This window comes from Cupressus sempervirens, chromosome 8 (genome assembly GCF_028749045.1).
Source record: "Cupressus sempervirens isolate cs-2001-9-10 chromosome 8, ASM2874904v1, whole genome shotgun sequence".
In the NCBI taxonomy this organism is placed as follows: Eukaryota; Viridiplantae; Streptophyta; class Pinopsida; order Cupressales; family Cupressaceae; genus Cupressus; species Cupressus sempervirens.
In genome coordinates this window covers 148,284,987-148,292,684 of record NC_143125.1, presented here as the reverse complement: position 1 = coordinate 148,292,684, position 7,698 = coordinate 148,284,987, and the positions used below count along the sequence as shown (strand labels likewise).

At 31.9% G+C, this 7,698-nt stretch overlaps 1 pseudogene; it reads right to left on the bottom strand.

Annotated features, from left to right (window-relative positions):
• Positions 1-7,130: 7,130 nt before the first annotated feature.
• On the bottom strand, positions 7,131-7,239 carry LOC149541980 (U6 spliceosomal RNA; annotated as a pseudogene).
• Positions 7,240-7,698: the final 459 nt, after the last annotated feature.

The window sequence follows — 7,698 nt, the reverse complement described above, 5'->3', positions numbered from 1 at the left end:
AGGGCTTTCATATCCATTTCTATCCAATTTGAAATATCACTTGCAAAAACATTATCACCTACTGGTTTAGGAAGAGTACCATCTACATATTGTGAAACTCCATTATGCATTAAGTGATACAACATTTTGATTGACCACGAAGCATAGTTATGAGTTAATTTAGGAAACTTAAAGTTTCTGATAATGTAGAAAATGAAAGAAAATTGTAGAAAAGAGAGAACACAACACCAAGAACACCCCCCCCCCCCCCCCCCAAAAAAAAAAAGATGCTTTGGGCACTTTATCAGTAGTGCAATTACAATGGGCCACTTGCCAATTTTGGCCTTCATAGACTTCTAATTTTTCTTGTTACAACTTCTTAATGGAGTAAAAATCTGAAACTTTACAAAGTGCTACAATATTGAAGCATTACAAAGCAAAGAAAGGCTCTATTGCTGAAAGTGACAATTTTGTCCACACAACACTATAATCTGATGCCAGATTTGGAAAGTAGACAAAAAAAAATGCACTTTCAAAAAAAAATGAGACCTATTTTTTACTCTAAATGTGCCTGTACGGAGTGTTTGAAGTTGCAAAATGCAAGATTATGCATGTACAGTCGCCAAAAAATGCAAATTTTGAAAAATCCATGCACCAAAACCAAAAATTAGCTGAACCACTAAAAATTTAGGAAATTTTACCCAATGTCAAAAAAAATTGTACCTGATTTGGAGTCTGGATTTGTGAGTTATAGCCTCTTGAAGTCGGACTGCAAAATCCAAAATGAATTTGGAGAGGGGTTCCATCATCGAATGATGGGGCTAAATTTGATAGTCATACGGCTGTCGCAGCAATTCTAATTCACCCTAGAATGATGTCTAGACAGGCGTCAAAATTAAGACAATGAATTGATGATGTCAGTGACCCTCTAGCTTCTGATGATGTTAGTGTGATGTCATAATGACATCATCAGTGTATGGATTGTACAGAATGATGATAGTTCTGGGTGATGTGTCTTGCTAATAGTGTGATGAATGGTTGATTAGATGCCACATAGGTGCAAAGGTGGTAGGATGATTGTATTATCCATGTCTGTAGTGTGAGATGTCGGGTGTCCACCGTGGCAGTGATGTGGCTTGGGGCTCAAGCTGTCAAAAATCAATGTTAACTACGAGATCCGTTTCATGGTTGTTAGGTATTGTCGTAGGGTTTTAAAGGATGTTGGATATGATGCCTTTAGTCCCACATGCATGGGGTTGGGAAATACTCCATGTTGTATATGCACATGACTGCGAACCGTAAAATGACAAAGCAGTTGCCGTTGGATTTGGGCTGGTCACCGCGAAGTTGTTGCTTATCGATATTTGGGCCTATTATGCTGGATCTACGATATTGTCACGGGTTTGCAATACGGCCAGTGTTATATGGCCGATTTGATTGAAGTATCCCACAGATATAATATGAAACCCAGTACTAATAAAATAATCCATCAAAAATATAGAGCCAAGCCAAGGTGTCACTGCCCGGTTCAGCTAAAAAAATTTCTCTACCATACAATAATTTCAAATAAAATCCAAAAAACATAGAGATAAAAATAAATGCAGATCTGAAAAAAAAAAAAATTAGATCAATTAATTGACCATACCCGAATTGCAAATCGGGGCCTCTGAGTTTCGATTTGCAAAAAAAAATTTCCTCACGATCAACTTTCACCTAATATAGGCAAGTTTATAGTCGATCTTCACCAAATTGACACTCCAGATGCAACGAAGAGGTCAAATCTGGCTCTAGATGCTCCCAATTTTTGCAGATCCTCTAGATTCGTGTTGAGGTGCTGAAGCATGAACGGTCTCGAATAGCTATGTGATGAGAATCCCCCTCAGCTCTAATACCATGTAAGAATTTGGCTTAGGCCAAAATTCACCCAAGAACTAAAGAATTCAACACAAGCACACAGTAGACCAAAATAGACAGAGTATGATTAGAATGACGATATTCATTCAATAACTAGTTGAGAGTACACTAGGAGTGTCTGAATATAAAGGCCTCAGAAGAGCTTATAGAATGCATAGAAGTTAGCATCATGATATGTCATACAACCAACCACATGTCCACCAGATATGGGTTATCCTCCATTGAGCATGGGATTAAGTGTGATGATGTGAGGATAAGCTTACAATGGTGTAGCACAAAAATCAGTGGTGTAGACAACATGTGCTAAATGAGGAGTGTGGATAATTGTGTTGTCGTCATGACAACTCAGTGAATGATGCATACTCCTGTGTTTTAGACACCATGTGCATAATTAGAGTTGCGTAACTCAATGAGAGTTCACAAGTGTCTCACCTAAAATAATAATTAAATAATGCAAAATAATTAAATAATGCATTAACCTAAGTAAAACTTAAATAAGTGTAATAAGTAAATACTTATTTACACCAACAAATTTAATACTAATATATTTAGAGTTCATTTTTAAATAAATAATAATATTATTATTTAAGTTAATAAATATTTATCAATTAAGTTTCAAAAATAAATTTAAAAAGTGGACAAGATATTAGAATTATTAAAAGATTATAGATTGCATGATGTGTGCATGTGATTAAAATATATATATATATATATATATATATATATATATATATATATATATAAATAAAACAAGTGGATTTATTAAAGTGAGTGCATGAGATTTAAGAATTAATAAATTAATTTGAAAAGATAAAAGTGAATATTAAATAAATTAATGTGCATTATTTTAATATTTATTCACATAGGAGTATGTGAGTTCTTGGGAGTTGTCATGTTGACAACACAAGATTTTGCACTCTAATTATGCACGTGTTGTCTACACTTAGGAGTTAGTGCATTATTTGAGCACATGGTGTCTACAACATTATAGAGACCTCATCATGTTTATGTTCTTATCATGGAAGTTATGTGCTTAGTTGTCACTCTTATCGCCTATTTTTTTCTAGAAACATTCTAGATGCATCTTAGAGGCCTTTATATAGAGGCTCTCCTAGTGTGTATGGAAAAGCTTAGATGCATTCGAGAAGCTCTTATGCTTCTAGATGCTCATATGCTTCCACAAGCACTTCTAGTCACTTGGGGGTTTCAGTTGGTTTGATTCTTGGAGGAATTGTGAATGTTGGAGAAGGAAGATATTTTTCTATGAACTTCTGAGGCATAGCAAATTAGCATTAGTATCCAAACTCTGCATCATGATTTTTGCATATTCCAGTTGCACTCTTTCTCTTCCTATCTTCATCGTGTCTATTATATGTGTCTGAATATACTCCATGTATGAATCTTCAATCTTGAAATTCGAATCTAGATATGTATGTTAATTTTTATTTGGTTGTGAAGAAAACATTAGGAAACCCTAGTTTTATTTATGAAGGAAATTCATCACAAACTGCCCTGTCGCCACTAGACTTCCTGTCACAATGCAAATTCTAGATTTATAGTTTTGTATGCTATCTTCCTATCACCACTAGACTTCCTATCACAATGCAATTATGAATTTATAGTTCTGTATGCTATCTTCCTGTCGCCACTATACTTCCTATTGCAATGCAAATTTTGGATTTATAGTTCTATATGTAATCTTCCTGTCACCACTAGACTTCCTATCGCAATGCAATTCTAGATTTATAGTTATATATGCTATCTTCCTGTCCCCACTAGACTTCCTATCACAATGCAATTATGGTTCTGTATGCTATCTTCCTATCACCACTAGATTTCGTATCGCAATGCAATTCTATATTTATAGTTCTGTATGCTATCTTCCTGTCACCACTAGACTTCCTGTCGTAATGCAATTCTAGATTTATAGTTTATGTATGCTATCTTCCTGTCGCCACTAAACTTCCTGTCGCAATGCAATTCTGGATTTATAGTTTTATATGCTATCTTCCTGTCGCCACTAGACTTCCTGTTGCAATGCAATTCTGGATTTATAGTTCTGTATGCTATCTTCCTGTCGCCACTAGATTTCCTGTTGCATAAGTTTTCTGTTCTACCACTGCAGTAGGTTTGGGTTCGAATTAAAATAGAATCTTATTTTTATGCATTAGTTTTATATGATTTATTAACTAATCTAATTAAGTTAAATTTAATTAAAACTAGTTAATAGTAGAAGAAGTGTAATTAATTATTAGTCAATTTAAGTAAATGGAGTTTTCCAATTTTAAGGACATGGTAAATTATTATGATTTGAATAATGGGAGATTCTCTTGGAATTAAGGGAGTTTCATTTAATTATTAGTAACATTGATTTTAGTAAATAATGCAACGATTTTATTAAAAGTCAATGGGAATTAGTTTAATGATTTAAATAAGTAAATAATTATCTTTTGACTATTTTAGAAAATTGTTTTAAAATAATGGAAGGATAATTCTATGCTTTATTCAAAGAAATAAATGGGTTGACTTGTAGAATAATCTTATACTCTTGAAATATACTTGAAACAAAATTGGAAACCTCATGTTTGGCTTAACCATGTGATTGCAAAGTAAACTAAAATATGTGTTTGTATCTTGTTCTTTATGCTATCCATGTTTGGGGTTTGGGTGGTCCTAGAGTATTGACTAGTTAGGATGTCTACCAGAGGCTTGCGAGTTATGCGAATGTGATGGCATGTTGATGTTATTGGATCTTGATCTTTTTAAAACTCAACCATGGTAATGTGATGGTATGCTCTATAAGATGTTTGTATTTATCGTTCATTGATATTTTTCAGTCTTCTTGTGTGAAGCTGAGATTTATGTGTATGAGACACTTGACTTAACCATTTTTGAGTCATCGATCAATTATACTTGGGTTACTTTCCAATCGTCTTGATGGGATTGAAGTGTTTATTTGATCTTGATGATGTCATGTTGTGACTTGACCATTTTGGAGTCTTCGATTAGTATTACTTTGAGATAATTTTTGGTTGCTTGTTGAGAACCAATGGATATTGTGATTATCAGTGATACCTTTAGTTGCCAAAAGAGAACTATCGTGGTCATGATTATCAATGGATGCTTTTCAGCTGCTCTTGGATTATGATGATGGACATGTATCCTTATATTGATGATTATCATATAATAGATGATGTTGTTTACTTATCTTATGCCTTATTTTGCATGATTAGATTTCTGATGCATATGTTGTAGCATGTTAGATTGCTTTCTAGATATGTTGTAGAATGTTTTAGGAGTGACATCCCTACTATGATAATGTCGATGATCTCTTCGGTGACTTGGGATGTTATGTGCAGAGGGATGGCTAGGGCCCATGATGGTCTAATGATGCTATTGACGGTTGGGAGGAACCGCGCACTTAGATTAGATGTGTTTTATGATGGATGGATATCTTTTACAATGGTTGTTATATCTTTATTGATTAATGGATGTGTCATGTATGTTATTGGTTTCATTTAATTTATTGCACTTGTATCATGGATTTGATGAGGATGATGTATCTTTATTTTTACATATGTATATTCTTTTAAGCCTTTCGTACCTTGTGTCATGTATAGCGGATGATTGAGCATTTTGAATTTAATTTCCAAGAGGCATTCGAAACAAATGTATATTATGGACATTGGACTTTCTATTTATTCTTTCATGTGGATGTGGTAGTGCTTAGACATAGTATTAATTAGATCAAATGTGACTCAACATCTTGGGATCCTTAAGGAATGTAACCTGTTATGTATGCTTATAGTTGATTTTAAGTTATTGCTTCTGCTACTATGTGTTTGATATGAATGGTTTATCTTTCTTGTTTTTTTTTTTTTAAAAATAAAAAAATTTGGCAAACTTAGTGAAAATTTAGGTTAATTCTTTTGGATCCCTTGGCGGGGCGTTACACAAAATCTGAACTAGCATCATCTAGGTGTCTATTATATATGAACTTTCTCATTACTTGAAGTGCACTTTAACAATTACAATTATACTTAAACTCACTTGAAAAATCATAATTTTAGAGATTAAGAACACTATCATATTACAAGAAGAAGGAATCATACAAATAAGCCAAAATTAAGTCATTATCTATACAATTATTTACTAAAATTAAACAGGACTCACTAAAGATTGACCAAAACTTATGTATCTTCTACTCATAAGTTACTAAATATCAAGATTTACAAAAACTAATATCATTGATAAATAAATATACATCACATCAAATACTAAAAGGTTTAAATACAATAATAAAAATGAATTAATAACATAAACATCAATTTTTAAAAAACTAAATAAGCACTACATTTTTTGACTATCAAAACAATTATCACTTGAATTGCTAATTTCAAACTTACAATTCAAACTTTTCTTCTTGTTTGGGAGAAAGTAAACATTATTATTTACTTAGCATTTTAAAAAAACAATTATAAAGTCCATCTTTATTTCTTTTCAATGATTTGAATTGGACTAACCTTATCTTGATAACCCATTTTCCTATCAAGTCCTTTTTTACATGTACACACACACACACACACACACACACACACACACACACACACACACACACATGCACACACACGCACATGCACACACACACATGCATACAATAAATTAAAAAAGAAAAAAAGTTATGAAAGCGTTTAGTGAGATAAATGATGTAAGGTAAAACTATGTAGTAAAATTTATAGAATTAATTCCTTAACTAATCTAAAATATCACACAAAATCTGAACTAGCACCATCTAGGTGCCTATTATATATGAACTTTCTCATTGCTTGAAGTGCACTTTAACAATTACAATTATACTTAACCTCACTTGACAAATCATAATTTTAGAGATTAAGAACACTAACATATTACAAGAAGGAGGAAACATACAAATAAGCAAAAATTAAGTCATTATCTATACAATTATTTACTAAAATTAAACTAGACTCACTAAAGATTGACCAACACTTATGTATCTTCTACTAATAAATTACTAAATATTAAGATTTACAAAAGCTAATATCATTGATGAAGAAATATACATCACATCAAATACTGAAAGGTTTAAATACAATAATAAAAATAAATTTATAACATAAACATCAATTTAAAAAAAACTAAATAAGCACTACGTTATTTAACTATCAAAACAATGATCACTTGAATTGTTAATTTCAAACTTACAATTTTTTATTTTTTTAAATTTGGACCATTTCTGGACTTATGCGTGTCATCCTTGCGCAGGGGCCATACTAATCTTCTCTGTATCATTCCACAATTCAAACTTTTCTTCTTGTTTGAGAGAAAGTAAACATTATTATTTACTTAGCATTTAAAAAAAACAATTATAAAGTCCATCTTTATTACTTTTCAATGATTTGAATTGGACTAACCTTATCTTGATAACCCATTTTCCAAGTCCTTTTTAACATGTTTGTTAAATAGAAAACTTAGGGAACTCGTTTAAATTTTTCAAATGAAACTAACGTAAATAAATTATTAAAAAACTTGAACCACGAATTGGGGGACCTTGACCTTATAAATAAATGTCAACAACAATGGCTTTCCATCATCATATTTAACAAAATTGGCCATCTATTTTCTTTCTAGTCCACATCAAAATGGGCAGTTGTCAAATACAAAACAAAATAGCTTATGTAAAATAAAATAATATTTAAGTGCTCCACATTTCATCTAATAATTTTGTTCCTTTATAATGGCATCACAATATCATGACTAACAAATAGTAAAGATATAGTTAGAAGA